Source organism: Equus asinus, chromosome 10, assembly GCF_041296235.1.
Source record: "Equus asinus isolate D_3611 breed Donkey chromosome 10, EquAss-T2T_v2, whole genome shotgun sequence".
Classification (NCBI taxonomy): Eukaryota; Metazoa; Chordata; class Mammalia; order Perissodactyla; family Equidae; genus Equus; species Equus asinus.
Window position 1 is genome coordinate 81,014,500 of NC_091799.1, and position 18,523 is coordinate 81,033,022.

The following is an 18,523-nucleotide window of genomic DNA, read 5'->3' on the forward strand; positions in this document are numbered from 1 at the left end:
ATTGACTTGTCAACAACAATATTAACTGTAAAGGTTACTGCTCACTTGACGCTCTTCTAAGTGCTTTCACTTCAATTATCTCACCTAATACTCAAGTAGTCCTCTGTGGTAGGTACAATTATTATTTCCATTTTGTAGATGAGGACAATATGAAATATAGAAGCTAAACAATTTGCCCAAGACATATAACCAGTAACTAGTGGAGCCAGACACTCAAACTTGCTAGTCTGACTCCAGGGCTCATACTATTCTCTATCACTCTGCTCTACCACCTTTCCACTAACAAAACCACGACTAGCAAGTATGAGTCCAGACTAAGCCTCAGACCTTCTGCCTCCCAGTCCAATGCTCTTTCCACCATGTCACATCATCCTGACTGCTGATGGAATGCCCTTGGGAGAAAGTAGGGGGCCTTGGGGAGGCAGAACTAGGGTATAGAATTCCCAAATACAAATCCCCAGGGGAACTGGATATCTATAGAGCTTTTACTTCTGTTGCCACAAGTAATCTTCCCCATTTCTAAATTTAGTCAGGAAAATTAACATTGGCAAAGACAGAAAGGCAGCCTTGCTCTAGAAAAGACTCCAAGATTCTCCCTAATTCCCACACCTTAGGCACCAGTGAAGACAAAGCTCAGGGAAGTCCTCACTTTGAACCAGGAAGGAAGCAATGGCCTCCAGCCACAGGTCCTTGTCACCTGAGGCTATTGAGATGGTGAAAATTCAGAGGTGAAAGCTTCCTTTGTGTAGTGTTTTCCTTCTTATTGAGAGGTGGAGTAAGGAGAAAGGGATGGCCTCAGCTTTCAAAGCTGAATCTGAAAGATTTCATCAAGAAAGTGAACTTTCAGGAAGGGCTCATGAGGAAAAATCTCAGAGAAAAGAACCAAGGAGGGAGACAGAGATGACAATTGTCAATGGTATTATTCCACGGCAGCAGGCAGGGTGATTCATCTGATGAAAGTCAGCTCATGTCACTCTGCTCAACACTCTAACAGCTTCTCTCTTCCCTCCCAGGAGGTTATTCCAGAAAGGTGCTTCATAGTCCTTATTCAAGATTCTGCTCAAGTTATATTATGAAAGAGACCCATCCTCACCCTCTAACCCAGTTTAACCCCCCTCTATCCCCTTTCTCTGCTTTATTTTACTTACTAGTGTATATCACCACCTGATGTATGGTTCATTTATTTTTTTGTTTTTTGTCTCTCCTCCTCCCAACCCCAGAATATAACACCATGGAAGAGATCTCAGACTCAGTCTAATTTTTTTCCTTCTGTAGCCCAGCACCTAAAACTGAGCCTGGTATATGCTGACAGATGAATGAGTGAAACAATAAATGAATAAAACTAGGAGGAAAAGAGGAAGCAGATGGGTAAAGATATTAGCAAAAGGATGAATGATTCCAATAGCAAGGAGACCTGAAATCTGAGATTTGTAACCTGAACATGGATAGGAAGATGGGACAAGGTGAGAGGAACTGATAAGTCTTTAATGGTTTAAAAAATAGAAACATTCATCTTGTCTTCAAACCTATTGAGGGCCTATTTTAATACTCTTTCTCTCTGATCTCACACACAAAAAGATGATTCCAATAGCTTCTATTTATTGAGCCAGACACATGATCTGCAGTAGCTCCAGTCTTCACATGACCCTGAGAGCAATAAATTATTATCCCCACTCTGCAGATGAGGAAAATGGGGCCAAAAGTTAAGCAATTTATTCACAATAGCCAAAAGTTGAAAACAATCCAAATGTCCATCAATGGATGAATGGATAAACAAAATGTGATATATCCACAAAATAGAATATTATTTAGCCACAAAAAGAGATGAAGTAATGATGCATGCTACCACATGGATAAACCTAAAAACCAGGAGGCTATGTGAAAGAAACCAGACACAAAATGTCACATATTGTATGATTCCATTAACATGGAATAACCAGAAGAAGTAAATCCATAGAAACAGAAAGCAGATTGGTTGTTGCCAGGAGCTAGAAGGAGAAGGAAGGGGAGTGACTGCTTAACAGGTGTGTATGAGGTCTTCTTTGGGGGTGAAGAAAATGTTTGGGAACTAGATAGAGGCTATGGTTGGACAACACTGTGAAGGTACTAAATGCCATTGTATTATATACTTTAAAATGGTTGATGTTACACTCACCTCAATAAATTAAATTAAATTAAATTGAAAGGTTAGCAACGTGTATGATGTTAAAGTGAGTTCTTCAAGTTGAAAGAATGCTAAACAGTAATAAGAAATTATATGAAAGTATAAAATTCATTGGTAAAAGTAAATATATAGACAAATACAGAATACTGTAATACTGTAATGGTGGTGTGTAAATCACTTTTGATTTTAATACGAAAGTTTAGAGATAAAAGAATTAAGAATAACAATAACTACAAATATTTGATAATGGATTCACAATATTAAAAAAAATGTAAATTGTCACATCAATACCACAAAGTGTGGAGGGGGAAGAAGTCAAAGTATAGAGCTTTTATACATGATAGAAGTAAAGTTATCAGCTTAACATAGACTCATAAATGTAAGATATTTTATATAAGCCTCATGGTAACCACAAAGGAAATACCTATAGAAGATAAACAGAGAGAAAGAAATCGAAGAATATTACTACAAAAAATCAACAATATGAAAAAGGAAGAAAGCAAGAGAAGAAAAGAGGAGCAAAACAGAAGACAATTAACAAAATGTCAATAGTAAATACTTTCCTATGAATAATTACTTTGAACATAAATATGTTAAACTCCCCAATCAAAAGAATAGCTGAATACATTCAAAAAAACAAGAACAAATTATAGGCTATCTGCAACAGACTCACTTCAGATTTAAGGACAAACATAGGCTACAAGTGAAGAGAGGAAAAAGATATTCCATATAAATGGTAAAAAAAAAAAAAAGGAAGGAGAAATCACTGTACTTATATCAGACAAAATAAACTTTAAGTCAAAAACTGTTATTAGAGGCAAAGAAGAACATTATATAATGATAAAAGAATCGATTCATCAAGAAGATATAACAATTCTAAATATATATCTACCCAACAACAGAGAACCTGTTGACAGATCTGAAGGGAGAAATAGATAGTAACACAATAATACTAAAAGACATCAATAACCCACTTTCAACAATGGATAGAACATCCAGACAGAAGACCAACATGGAAATGGAAGACTAGACAATATCATAGACCAAACAGACCTAACACACATATACAGAGCATTCCACTCAACAGCATTAAAATGCACATTCTTCTCAAGCACACATGGAACGTTCTCCAGGAAAGAGCACGTGTTAAGTCATAAAAGTAGTCTTAACAATTTTAAGAAGATTTAAATCATACCAAATATCTTTTCCAAAGCACAATGGAATAAAACTAGAAATCAGTAATAGAAAACTAGAAAATTCACAAATATGTGGAAATTAAACAACACGCTCTTGAATAACCATTGGGTCAAAGAAGACATCAGAAGAGAAATCAGAAAATTACTTGAGACAAATGAAAATGAAAATACAACATAACAAAATCTTATGGGATGCAGCAAAAGCAGTACTAAGAAGGAAGTTTATAGTGATAAAACCTACATTAAAAAAGAAGAAAGATCGGGGCTGGCCCCGTGGCTGAGTGCTTAAGTTCTCGCGCTCCACTGCAGGTGGCCCAGTGTTTCGTTGGTTCGAATCCTGGGTGCGAACATGGCACTGCTCATCAAACCACGCTGAGGCGTCCCACGTGCCACAACTAGAAGGACCCACAACGAAGAATATACAACTATGTACAGGGGGGCTTTGGGGAGAAAAAGGAAAAAAATTTTTAAAAAGTCTTAAAAAAAGAAGAAAGGTCTTTAAAAAAAACCTAACCCTAAACCTCAAAAAACCAGAAAAGAAAGAAAAACTTGGCCCAAAGTTAGCAGAAGGAAGGAAATAATAAAGATTAAAGCAGAAGTAAACAACATGGAGAATGAAAAAATCAACAAAATTAAGAGTTGGGTTTTTAAAAAAGATGAACAAAATTGAAAACCCTTTAGCTAGACTAAGAAAAAAAGAGAGAAGACTCAAATAAATGATATCAGAAGTGAAAGAGGAAATATTACATCTGTTACCATAGAAATAAAAAGGATCATAAGAGACTACACAAGAGAACCCTTGTGTGCTGTTGGCAAGAATGTAAAATGGTGTAGCCATTATGGAAAACAGTAGTAAGCTTCCTCAAAAAATTAAATACAGGGCTAATATACAATCCAGCAATCCCACTTCTGGATGTATATCCAAAAATTTGATATGAGGATCTCAAAGCGATATCTGCACTCCCATGTTCATTGCAGCGTTAATCACAATACCAAGATATGGTAACAACGTAAGTATCCAAAAGTGGATGAATGGATAAAGAAAATGTGGTATATACACACAATGGAATATTATTCAGCCTTAAGAAAAAGGAAATCCTTCCATATGAGACAACTTGGATGAACCTGGAGGACACGATGGTGACATAAACCAGTCACAGAAAGACAAATACAGCATGATCCCACTTATGTGAGGCACCTAAAATAGTCAAACTCATAGAAGCAGAGAGCAGAATTGTAGTTGCCAAGGGCTGGGGGCAGGAAGAAATAGGGAGTAGTTGTTAACAGGCATAAAGTTTCAGTTATGCAACATGAGTAAGTTCTAGAGATCTGCTGTACCACATTGTGCCTATAGTTAACAGTACTGTATTGTACACTTAAAAATTTGTTAAGAGGGGCCAGATCTCATGTTAAGTGTTCTAACTACAATTTAAAATAAAATAAAATGAATATTCACCATGTATCAGAAACCTAATTGGAAATTTACCTGATAGCATGTTTCCAATCATATGATTTCTCAGTTTTACAATCTGGGAGGTGGAATTCATAACATCAGCCTGTGCTTATATCCCACCCCCAAACCCCACCCACCACGCACACACAGACATACACACAAGATAGAGATGGAGAAAGCACATAAGTCAGAATCAATTTTTCCCCTAGTGCCAATTGGGCACTTCATGAGGAACATTCACTTTACTGTCACTTAGGGTTTATAAACTTTAGCACTGGAGCAGAGAACCTTGTTAAAATACAAAATCAGATTCAGAAGATGGAGGTGTGGTCTGAGATTTGCATTTCTCATAAGCTCCCAAGTGATGCTAATGCAGCTGGTCCAAAGACCACATTTTGAGTAGCATAGCCTGAAGAAACCCATGTAGATATTGTAGAGACTAACAGCCATTGCATTTTATCAAGCATGCTCAGCTCTCTCTCTTTGGGTTTAGGAGACATGGATCCTTATCAGTCAACAGTCCTCTCCCAGCATCTTCCTACTGCATGTTCACATGGAGAAAATTATTCCCATTCCCATGTTCATAAAAGCTGGCTAGCCTAGCTGCTTATCCACTAGTGTGGGCTTCTTTGGAAAGAAAGAAACATCGTCTCACACTAGGAATGCCTTATATTTACACATGGTTTCTAATTTACCAAATGCACTCACACATGTCAACGCCTATCAGCCTCACAATGATCCTCAGAGGTAGAACACAGGGGTGTACTATAAACCCATTTGACAGAAGCGAGCAAAACACACTTCAGAGTTGGACTGATCAGGAAAGGCTTTTAGAAGAAAGTGATATTGAATATGAAGATCAAGAATGGATAGAGATTCGAGTAGACAAGGAGTGGGGGAAATAGCATTCCAAGAAGGGAAGATGAGATTCAAACATGCCGTAAACATATATTTAGCCACTACTCTAAAACTCAGTATAATCAGCAGGACCAAAGATGTTTTAATTATTCTGTGGGAAGTAGGCACCATTAAAGAATTTTAATTCAGAGCGTGATGTTGTCAGATTCAGTGTGGAAGCATTTGAGTTTCACATAGGCAAGGCTGGTGAAAGCAAAGCCATCCGGGGGATGTTGAAGGGGAAGAAGTGAAAAATGATGAAGGCATGAACTGAGGCACTAACAGTGGAAAGGGAAAAAAGATATTTACAGGATTTTCTGTGTGATTACATGTAGAATGTGACAGAGGGAACATTAATAGTTGAAGCCATCAAAAAAGATATGACTTTATATCTCAAGTGCCATAAAAATGTGCGTACCCTTTGACCTATGTCTCACTGGGATTTTAGGCTAAGGAAATAAATCTTCCAAAGGCAAAATCTCTTTATACAAATATGTTCATTGCAGCATTATTTATAAGAATAAAACTTTGGAAACAACCTAAATGCTCATAACACGGTATGATTAAATAAATTATTGTGCAATAAGATTATAATGACATTATAAGATTAAAAAAATTATTTGAAGGATAGTTTTAAAAGACCTAAATAAACAAATATATCTCTCTATTTCCTGGGTGGGAAGAATTAATGCCTTAAAGATATCAGTTTTTCCCAAATTAATAGATAAATGTAATTTGGACAAATTGATTCTAAAATTTTATGGAAAAATAAATATATCATATTTATCAAGAAAATTTTACAAGGAAAGACTGAAAGACTTGCACTAATAGGTATTATAATATACTATTTTTACAATACAGTTGTCAAAATTTTGCATTATTGGCACATAAATAGGCATTCCAAACAAAACAAAGTAGTGTCCACAATACATGTAAATGTATATGGAAATGTAATGTATGATATATGATACTGGAAATCAGTGGAGAAATCATGGATTTTTCAGTCAAGGGTAATGGTATAACTGACTATGCATTCAGAAGAAAATAAATTTAATTCTCTAGCTCATATAATATTTAAAAACTATTCCTAGGATAATTAAAGATTTATTTTTAAACAGAGAACTTAACAATATTAGAAGCAAAGAAGAAATCCAGAAATCACAGGGCCTTAATAGAATATGCTTCACAACTTTGAGTAGGTAAAAACTAAAACATTTTGTGCAGTAAAACAGCCCATAAACAAAATCAAGAGAAACTCAACAGACAAAGCAAAATGTTTATAACATATTTAACAAAGTGTTAATATGTCTAATAGTAAGGAGACCTCAAAGATTAATTTTTAAAAAGATAAACATGCTAGAAGAAAAATAAGCATAGAATTGAACAATCAGAGCATTAGAGAAAAAAATCAAATAATAATAAATATGAACTCAAGAGACCGTGAATTAGAACAGTAAGACACCATAGTTTGCTTACCAGACTGGCAAAAATTAGATTGATAAAATCCACTGCTGGCAAGGATTTGAGAAAACATCTTTGGTAGAAATGTATATTGGTAGGAGTCTATATTACTAAATATTTTGGGAAGAATTTGGATGTATATATGAAAATTTAAAATGTTCCTACCCTATAACTTGGTAATCTCACTTCTAGGACATTGTTCTGTAACATTTTTGGAGAGCAATTTGGCAGTGATCTATAAGAATTTTAGTTCTCATTCCCTTTCACCCAACAATGCCATTTTTAAGAATCTATCCTAAGGTACATGCAAAAATAATCACGGCAACACTTTTTACAATAAAAAGTTGAAATTACTAAAGACCTAACAATGGAAGAATGCTAGAATAAACTGCAAACTAGGCAGCCATTACAAAGAACGGTTTAAGTCTACAGCTAGCAACCTAGAAGATATAATTTCATTGAGCTTAAAAAAGACAAGTAACAGAAACTATTCCCTTATTAGTTTAAAAAAATATATGCATGTGTATATAGAGACATGACTATATACATGTAGGAAAAAGGATGGATACGCCCCATATGTTAATGGTGGTCACCTCCGGAGATGAGATTGGATGAAAGAAAGAGGGTGTGTGATTTGGGAGGATTATATTTTACCTTATAAATAGAGATTTCTTTTAACAGTGCTGGGATTGTGCGTGATTTTGGACTGTTTGGTATTTTTAGCATTTTCTTTAAGAAAGGAATGTAGTCTTCAAAGAAAAAAGATGAAGGACCAAAGAGAAAACTGTTCCCATTTGGGAAGGAAGAGAAAGAAGAGGAGCCGGGCCGTAGGAAAAGCCGACACAACAATGTCACAGACTGCGGGCCACTGAGGGAGGGCAGGACCGAAAGCCCAGGAATGGGAGCCTCCAGAGGAGGGAGTGAAGGGGCACACAGCGCTGCAGAGAAGCTGGGATGATGCAGCTAAGAGGGTAGCTGATGAGGATGAGTAGTAGTGGTGGAAGCTGGGGTGTACAAGGGATTAAGGCAGTCATTTTCCACTCTGCCTGTGCATCTTGGTAGAAACAGAGAAATCAGGGGCCCACCCCAAACCTCGTGAATTAGAAGCTCTCAAGCGACACCCAGACACAGTGCATTTGAAACACTCCTCGGATGATCGTGGTGTGCACTCAAGGTCGAGAACCACTGAGCGAAGGCATTGAGGGCGCAGTGAGTCAGGGAAGCTGAGGACTGCAGGTCATTCTTTCACTAAGTCTGACAGATGAAGAAAGGAGGGAATTCAGATGTACGGCCGCCAAAAAGGTTAGCAGCTTCAAGGAAGATGTGAGGATATTGCAGGCTGATGAAGAAGCCCATGGGGCAGAAAAGATTAAATATGAGAGGAAAGTGGGGGGAAGAGGAAGGGAAAAAAAGGAACAATGTTCCTAGACTTTCTGTTATTTGTCAGGTATTTTACATATGCTATCACCATTATTATTCCTTTTACTGGTGATTAATAATCACCATTATTATTATTTTTGAGGCATATATTACTGCATCCGATTCACAGTGCAGCAAGTGAAGCTTAAGGAAGCCAAATGAATGGCAAGGACAAAACCCATGCCAATAGCTGGGCTCCTTCCTCTGCATTGGGCTGTGGAACACCGTCTTGGAGGCAGTGGGCAGGGATGGGGTCCCGGACTCAGCAGGAGGAGTAGCTTGGATAAAAGGAGGAACACATCCACTGAGACAGAGATGAGACACAGTTGAGCAAAAAGGGAACACTCATAAAGGGTCAGAGCATGTTAGTGTGTAGAGAAGGAAGCAGTGGCAAAAATTGTGGGGCAAAGCAGAAGCTGAGGTTCACCTCTTCCTTCATCATCTCTGTAAAGCTGGGGCAAATGCTAGTGGCTTAGGGACAGTGCCTGCATGATGCACAGCAGAGGAGAAAGCCAGCCTTGCCCTTCCCTGCCAGTGAGACGTGCATTAGTCACTCAACAACCAATTTGTCACCTGCTGGAAGCCATAAGCACAGAGGAGCTGCGCTGCCCGCAGCTGACTGGAAACCACAAGGAGGAAAAGCAAGGTCCCTACCTTCCAAGAGCTGTCAGTCTACAGTTACCCAGAGTGATGTTTTTTTCACCAGCTGTTAAAATTGCCTCATTAGAACAACTCCACAAACCTCAGAGATCCTTTGCTTTGCAAAGGTCATATAGAAATAGTCTACCATTGACGATCCCTGGTCAGCCAGTGGTTTGGAAAATAATTAGGGGTTGCATACCCTCCTGGCCACCCATGAGCAAAAGTAACTACACCCGGATGACCACAGGAAGCATTTGAAGGCTGTGCATGAAAGACACATCTCCCCTGAGCTAAGAGACACAGAGGGAGTCTACGGCTTAATTGCGCAGACCCATGCTATTGAACAGGAAGCAGCAGGTGATTATGCTTATGCAGGTGCCTCTGGACTTCGAATCCAAAAGGCTCGCCAAAGCATCCTGGGATTTCCAATGTCTTCCTGGGGCCTGGACAGTGGTTGCTGCTGAATGTCGTTTGCCAGTTCTTCCAGAATGGCTATCAATCAAAGGGGGAAAGCTCAACATTCTAGTAACATTTTTTTTTGTTGAAACTCAATAGTCTTTGTTTAAAATATCTTCTTGGTGCCCCTCTGGGTAATAAAACAATCAGATGCGATGTTAATTAACGGCATCAAACTGACACTAGCAGCTTACTCATTGAGGGATAACTATTTGATTCAGGCAGCTACCACTATTTGTTTCGGTACTTTGCAAGAGAGAAGGTGGCAGTGGTGCAGGGTTTTGCTATTAACAACAACAAAAAAGCCAGAACCACATACAGCCCTATTAGAAAAGATGAATTGTATATTTGTGGAAAACCACAAAAGGGTGGATTATATAGGCACGACTAATGTTCCTGTGTAATACTTAGATGGCAGAGAATAACCACAGCACCCTGCAAGTTTCCGCTTTGGAGTTTCAAAAAAGAAAGCAAAACCTGCTTGGGTCACGGACTGTTTATTTTCTTTCGCCCCTATCACGCTGACCCCTCCTTCTTCTCATGGAAGGTGAGACTGAAATCTCTGGAGCCCCCCTCCAACGTGGCCACGCTGCCGTTCAACGCTATTCAGAAATAAGGAAAGAAATTTGACAGGGAGACACTCCACATCTTGGTTGCCAGGAGAGATACCATCTTTGAGGTCATTCAATTTATTAAGACATTTTTATTATTGTTTCGTCTGTTTATTTTTTGGTACCGTCTCAATGGAAGACGTGGGGCCCTGATCATGCAAAACCAACAGGGGGGCATCAGTTCTTTCTTCTCCACGTCTTTGCGGCGTTCTGGCTCCACCGACTCCCTCCCTCACCTGGTAAAACTGGCAGGCTCTGGACATTTTGCATGCTGAAGAAAATCACTGTTTTGCCTCCAGCAAGGAACATAACTGTTGCAACACTGACTCCTCCTCTACTGAAGAAAGAGTGAACAAGTGCACTGAGTTGAGCTTCTTCTCACAGAGCCAAAGGGCTGGGGACGTGGAGCCGAGACACCCATCTGGGCTGGGCTTTCCCCCTCCTTTGCTTTCTGTCTTACTCGCTCCTCTTCCCTCCTTCTGGATTTTACCGGCTGTTCATGAAACATCTTTACGCACAATGGACCTCCTCGTCCTTTTGCAGGAAGTGCTCACGGGCTGATATGGCAGACTTTGCTTCCCGGCAAAAGTGAGTAGCCACGACGGGCTGAGCCCGGGCGGACGCCGAGGGGCTGGGGACCGCGCGGACCGCGCGCGGGCGGCGGGGCTGCGGGTTCGAGGCCGGGAGCGAGGGCAGCCGCGGGCGCGAGCTGCGCAAGAAAACCCCAGAAATCCGGCAGAGCCGGCAGAGGGGCTGCCCGGCCGCGGCAACCTGTGGGAAAGCCGGGCTCTGACCGCACTGATGTCCCTTCTCACAGGAACTAGAAATACTAGCCCCCATGCCAGCTTTTACAACTGCACACATTAGTATTTTTATAAGGCATCTTCAGATGCACCCTGGAGAATGAGTTTCGGCGTAATTGTGGGATTTTCAGAATGTAAATGATTTATGTCAAATTGGAAAGAAAAATATCGGGGAGGGAGAAGAGGCTCAGACAGGTGAGGTGATGACAAAGGACTTAAGGATTCTCCCAGCAGCAGCCGCAGCAGCAGCCTCTGGGGTATCCGGTGGGGAAAGTTTAGTGCTACCTGTGCTGACCCGAAAGGCGCAGCTCCCCCCAAAAGGCAATGGGGGTAGTGGCAGGTAAGCAGCCTCCTAGTTGTACCTCGTTAACGGAGCAAGAGACAGGCCGATTGACCTCAGCAGAGCAAAGCAAGTCGGAGAGGAGCCTGGAGGGAGCGGCGAGGAGGGGAGAGGAGGAGGCAAGTCAGGCAAACTCAGCTTGCTGGGGAGTCTGCGTCGGAGGGGAAAAGCGGGGCTGCAGTTCTAGCTCTTTGAGTAGGAACATACGTTTTAGTGACCTCTACCTGTATCCTGGGGAAGAAGCCCACGTTGCCCTAAAAACAAGCAATTTAGGATTTTCTATGACTGGACTTGAGAATGGTTGCAAAACGTTATTAATCTTGAGGGATTAGTTTGTCTTTATTCATCAAGTTGGCTGGCAAAGATTTCCCACCTGAGTCTCATGCTTCTTGGTCAGTGGAGTGCTGCTAATTCTAGCCCTGTCTCTGGCTGTGAAAACTTGGGTGGGACACCTGTCCTCTCTGAGCCTCAGTTTTCTTTGCAACATTTAGGGAAATTAATTATTCCATACATATCCCATTAAACATTTTACTTGTGCTATATGTGTGTGTGTATATGTGTATACACATTATATGTATATATATACATTATTATATAGTATATATATAATGGGGTAAAAGTGCTTAATAGTGTAAAGAAGAAACATGAAAATTTTAATTTTAGAGGTTCTTAGAAATTAGGTATCATGGGTTCTTTTGAGAATTAGCTCTGAGTCTTCTTGCAAGGGAAAAAGATTTTATTATGGAATGTACAAGTTTTGCAAGCAATCCCTGAGGGTTTGTGGACACCCCGTGAAGACCTTGCCTGAACCCCAGGTGAACATCCCTTGCCTTCCTTTTGAGGACCTGCATCAAGACCATCCAGCCAAACCTCTGCCGACAGCTGGGCTGGCTATGGGAGTCATCTACAGCCTCCCCTGGGGTCTAGGGTCAGCCATGCCGCTGTAGGAGAAAGCCCTCCTCTCATGTGTGAGCCACCAGGACCCTGTTTCCCAAGGGCTCCACCAGTCTCTGCCCCCTGGGGAACTCTCCTCACAAACTCTTTTAATGACTTTCCTAAGGTGATGGTCCTCACCCGTGGAGTTTTCAGTCCTACAAACAGCACTGGAAAGCCACCTGCAGAGCATCGCTGTCTGTCTCAAAGAGAGCTCTTCAGATCCCCTGCTGGATGTTAGACAGTGGGGCCAAGACTGTTTTGAAACGAAGTGCCATTTGCTCCCCAGTGTATAGTAGGACTAGTAATGGTGTGCTTTCGGACCTCTGCACTTTTCCTTTAAGGTACTAGGGACTTGCGTCTTGTGGGACCTGGGTCTTCCATTGGCAGTGTCTGTCAGGTGTAGCAGAGGACACACGGAGCTTGGAGCCTAATAGTCTGGGCTTCAAATCTTCACTCCCACACTTTGGCAAGTCACTGAATTTCTCTGAGCCTCCTTTTTCCTGCTGTAAAACAGGAAACAATACTGCCTTTCTTGCATGGCTGTTAGGAAAATGAAAAATGGAAATACCTGATCAATAGCCAATGATAAGCTGCTATTGTTTATATCAATGTGGAGTTACAGGTAAGTGTTAACTAGTCTCATGCTTTTTTAGAGCAGCGTACTCTCTCTCCTATGGGGCTTACACTAGCAGCAGAATGAGTAAACTCAGTTCTGGTCTAATTATTCTCAAATGTGAGTGGTGGGTTCAGAATAAGAGCCCAGTCTAGCGCTTCGCCTCCGTCCAGCAGAGCACTCTGTGTTGCCAGCAAGTAAAATGTGTCCAGACTAACATGATTCTCAGCCCTTTCTCTCAATTCTCTTTTGCCCCATAATCTTGAGTACAAAACAGCTAAATCTGTGCCTGTAGTTACAAACATCTTGGCATGGAAACTGGAGAGGGCTCATGGCTGCATCCATCTCCAGATGCACCAGAAACTGGCTCTGTGAAGAGAAGGGTCTCCACTGTCATTGTTCACAGCATGGCACAGATTTAGCCAATTCAGCTTATTCTTTCTCTGTCTGTTTCTCTCTTTGTCTCTCTCCCTCTTTGCAGTCCTGACCCCTAAGGTGCAAGAAGTTGGATATGTAGAAATGTAGGACAGAAATATCAGAACCTTAAAAAGAAATTGGATGTCCTCAAAGTAGCCATTCCAAAGATCGATCAGGCATTCTGGCAAGGCATTCTTGGATTCAAAAATGACAGTATAGATACTTACTATTCATTAAGCCTTCAAGATGTACTAAGCACTTTCTTACATTACATCAATTACTTTTCATAGCAACACTACAGGATATGAATTATTATTTAAAGCTTTACAGATAAGGAAACTGAGGCTTATAGAAGTTTGCCCAGTCTGCATAGCTGATAAAAGGCAGAAGGGGGATCCCAGCTCAAGTCTGTCTGATTTTGACACACACTCTTTTTCCACTACCCTGAGCTGCCAAGCTTCCTCATCAGAAAGTTGCACCATGCCAACTGAGCCCCAACCTAGTTCTTCTTCTAAAGGGCAAGAATAACCAAATATTCTGGATGATTTTAAGTGACGTGAACATATACTTTGCATGTGATATGTGTTCATAGGCAGCAATGATGAAATCACCTATGGAGAACAATTTTCACAACCCCTCCCACGTCCAGCTGTGAGGTTCGAGATAGGCAGTACCAAACCTCGGCAGGTGAGACTGGCTCTGGGCCACTGACTTCCTGTTGGATTCTTTTAAGTTAAAAAGAGACTGGAATTTCCATTCTCTACTACCTTTAGAATCAGGACACCATTTACATTTGCCTCTTTGTGTTAAGCATTCATTCATCCATTCAACAAATACTTGCAGAGCTCTGAATAAGACAAACAAGTCCTGGCTCTCATGGAGCTTCTATGCTAGAGACGGTGACAGATAAGAGGCAAGTAAACAAATATATAAATAAGATAATTTCAGATATTGATAAATGCTATGAATAAAGAGAGCCTGATAACCAAAGAGTAACAGGGCTTGGGGCATTAAAATAGGACAGCCACAGAAGATTTCCATGGGAAGGCCACCCTTGAATTTATACTGGCATAATAAGAGGGAGTCAGCCCGATGAAGGTGTGGGCAAAGGGCTGCCTTAGCAGAAGAAACCTCAAGGGAAAGATCCAGAAGTAGACTAAATGAAGCAGGAGAGTCTCAGATAAAATGAGATGGCCCCTTAGAAATCAAGTTGGGTTTTATGTAGGGGAAATTATTGTTTGAATGCCTATTATATTATTCTAGGCTGTGTGGTGTTCTTTATACCAATTTTGTTTAATCTTTCCAACAATCTGGGGAGTTATCGATCTTATTTAATCTTCCCAATGATCTACTTTTGTCTTGATTTGATGTTGAAGAAACCCAGACTCATAGAGGGTAGCAGCTAGTCCAAGGTTACAAAGCTGGTATTTGAACCCCATAGTCTGTTTTGCTTCAAAGCCCAAAACTTTTTGCTAACACAGCATGTTTCTTCTGGGAGATAACGAAAGAACTAGCAGAAGGGAAATATCAAAAGTATATTAGGTATCTGAATGCTGACAATAATTTCTATCTGATGTCCCAAATTCCAGCTAGTGCATCTAAACTTGCACTGTGCAATACAGTAGCGCTAGCCCCGTGTGGCTATTGGGTACTTGAAGTGTGACTAGTCCAAATTAAGATGTACCATAAGTCTAAAATACACCCAAGATGTCAAAGACCTAATAACAAAAAAAAATAAAATATCTCATTAATTTTCATATTGATTATATGTTAGAATGATAATATTTTGGATGTATTGGTTTAGATGAAAATTAATTAATTTCATCTGTTTCCTTTTAATTTATTTTATTGTGGTTAATAGAAAATTTTAAATCACATGTGCGACTCGCATTATGTTTCCGTTGAACAGCTGGTCTAGACTAATAAGTTGACAAAGGGATGATAGGAAATTTTTCTCCTTTCTTCCTAACGTAACTTTTTCCTCTATTCTTGGCTCAGACCTCTCAAGTCTGTCCCCAAATTCAGTTATTCAGTGAAGCAGGAAACAAGAGAAAAGGAGGTCCCTCTGCGTCCTCCCCCACTGTCATTCTTCTGCTGAGCTGGTGATAATTTGAAGCCCCCTACATCATATCACTATTGGATTTGATGAAATAGACTTAGGGCTTACATTCATCGCCACTCATCCTCTCATTCAGGCAAATCTCAAGAAGCTTTCAAACATCCTGTGACCAAAGGGTCATTTTGAATCTGGATTTGCAGTTTTACCTTTAAATCACTTCCCAATGTCTTTGTCATTCCCAGCGCTTTGTAAAATCCGACGAGGACACAGCCAGGGCACCCTGTTTGTGTGCAAAACTCATTAAATAAATCATTTCATTGTGGTAATAACTGTTTCTCCCTCTCTGTCCTTTTAGTTAAAATAGCTTGAACAAGGTGTAGTCCAGGTTTCCAGAGGCCTGCGCCAAGGACATCACAGAAGGCCATTTTGGTTTCTTTTGTCCACTAGCTAAAGCGGCCCTTGAATAACAACAACATAAATATATGACAACAACAAAATAAAGATATGATTTGTTCCTGAAGGAAAGTTTCATTTCTTCCAAAGGGAAGAGAAGTCAGATTCTGGTATTGTTAGTGACAGCCTCTGACCTGGGATACCAGAGGCCCGGATTCCACTTTTCTGTACTGGTTTGTGTGTTACCCTCACCCGCCTTCCCTCGCAGTTCTGTAGTAAGTTCAGAGTTGATGAGATAATGCAACATAAAATGCTAGTGGAGAAACGTACGATAGAGATTTTGGCCATGATTATCATAGATAACCTGAGAACCGATGGCTTTACTTCTGTAGACGCATGCCTGATGGGGAGTGTTTCCATTATAAACGCTATACAAGATGCTCTTTGAAATACACAAATAGCATTTGTTCATTTCCACCTGAAATCTAAATCTTGGAGGAAATGGCAGTAAAGAAGCTGACATGTGGGGCTGGCCCCGTGGCCGAGTGGTTAAGTTCGGGCACTCCACTTCAGCGGCCCAGGGTTTCACTGGTTCGGATCCTGGGCGCGGATGTGGCACCACTCATCAGGCCATGCTGAGGCCATGTCCCACATGCCACAACTAGAGGGACCCACAACTAAAATATGCAACTATGTACCAGGGGGATTTGGGGAGAAAAAGCAGAAAAAGAAAAAAAGAAGAAGATTGGCAACAGTTGTTAGCTCAGGTGCCAATCTTTAAAAAAAAAAATAAAAGAAGCTGACATGAGTGAACTTTAGTGTGTCTACAGTAACAGTAACAAATTTTTCAGCATCTTCTAATCCAGAAGGTCTGTACCAGACTCCACAGGGGAAATAAAATAGGAATAAACACGGGGGAAATAAAAGAGGAATAAAGCAAGGCCCTTGCTCTGGAAGAGCATATCATCTGGTTGGGAAGATGGGCATAAACATCAAACACCAGTAGCAATTAAGATAGAATTCTCTATGTGTTACATGAATGGTACACTTTGAGTCTGGGGATTGCAGAAGACAGTGTGTCCCTAAACCCTAAAGAATATTGAGAAAGACCAAGTTAGAGACAGGCATTGAAGGATGGGAGGCTAGGCGAAAGGCAGAGATGGAGAGGGCACACCAAGTAAGGAAAAATGCACAGGTGCATGGCAATGAGATTGTGCGTGGAGTGTTTGCTGATGTGAAAAAGAACAGTTGGAATCAACAGGGAAGCTTTTGAAAAATGCTGATACCTCAACCCCATCTCCAGAGTTTTTGTTTCATCAGTTTAGGAATGGGGCCTGGGTATCGGTGTTGTTGTTGGTTTTACTTCCCCAGAATATTCTAATGTGAAGCCATAGTTGAAAATCACTGAGCAAAAACACAAGGTCTTTATGTCATAATTATGAGAAATAAAATTAAAAGAGTAGTATATTAAAAGGGATTAAATGGACCATCAAGATATGTGATCTTTACTTGGTAGAAATTTTTTATCCTCATTTATTTCTATGTAGTCTTTTTAATTCGTGGATGATTGTTGTTGATGGTGATTCTAAATACTTGGATGGTGTGGCTAAAAAGTGCAACCAGCTGCCCATTCCCGTGCACTGTGCTTTAGGAGTGCCCTGTAGTCAACCCTAGCCAAGTCTGGAGCAATTGGTATCTCACAGCTGGTTGTATTCACCAGGTATGGTGTAATCATTGCAAAGGGCTTTATTATCATGCCCATTCGTGCCCACAGCAGCTGTTTTATAACTATTTATAATCTTCTCTTACCTCTCCAATTTTACAAATTGGGAAATGGAGACTAATTACTTGCCTTGGGCCTTCAGGCTAGCTGGTGACAGAGGTGAAATGAGAATTATCAGCCACTGAATTTTCCATATCTTATTTGGCTCTCAGAGTAAGTCAGCCCAGTCTCATGTTGGCATTAGAATACTCTGTACCTAACAATGTTATTTCTTTAATGAATGAATTAGCATCACAGATCAGTAGGTGAAAGATGTGTGCCTGAGCTCCGATGCTGTGATCATGAGTGTCAGCAGCCTGTGGGCAGCCACAGCCATCCCAGGATCCCCATTCCTACTGTCTTGGAGTTTCCAGCCAAGCGAAATCTTGGGTGTGCATCCACTCTTACCTCTAGAAAGGGAAGGCTCCCTGATCCAGAGCTTTAAGGCTGTTCTGACTTCTCTTCTCTGAAGCTCCTGTTCACTGAAAGTATATCGATTTTTGTTACACACCTGAGGGAGAAGAAAGCACAGCATTTTTTAGAGCTGAATTTTTAAAGAATTCCTTATAGGTATTGGGAACTTCTGGGTTTGTTGTCAATGGTGAGGCTTGGAGGTCTTTAGGAAGGGTAGTGGAATAAGGCTAGAGTCCTACCACTACAGCTTCTTTAAGAGAAGAAGATCGGTCCATTTTGTGCCATCTCCAAATGGTTATTTTCTTTTACTCTGTCCTCAAATCTGTGACTGATTTAAGAACAATTTCCAAAATCTTTATCGATAGCAAAAAGCAAGCCTGTAAAACAGCAGTTCTCGACACTGATTGCACATGAGAATCATCTTGGGAGCTTTAAAAAATATAGATACCCAGGCCCCACCCATAAACACGTTGAATCAAGATTCTGG

General features: G+C 40.6%; 1 protein-coding gene across 4 annotated transcripts in view; it reads left to right on the top strand.

Annotated features, from left to right (window-relative positions):
* Window positions 1–9,949: 9,949 nt before the first annotated feature.
* The window catches only part of PRLR (prolactin receptor), a 154,699-nt gene continuing 146,125 nt past the window's right edge, over window positions 9,950–18,523 (top strand). For 2 of the 4 annotated variants that reach the window (XM_044779424.2, XM_014831229.3), the window contains exon 1: window positions 9,950–10,887. The gene's annotated coding sequence lies outside the window, so the exon portion shown is untranslated. The remainder of the gene's footprint in view (window positions 10,888–18,523) is intronic. The other 2 variants (XM_070519790.1, XM_070519793.1) reach the window with 2 other exon arrangements.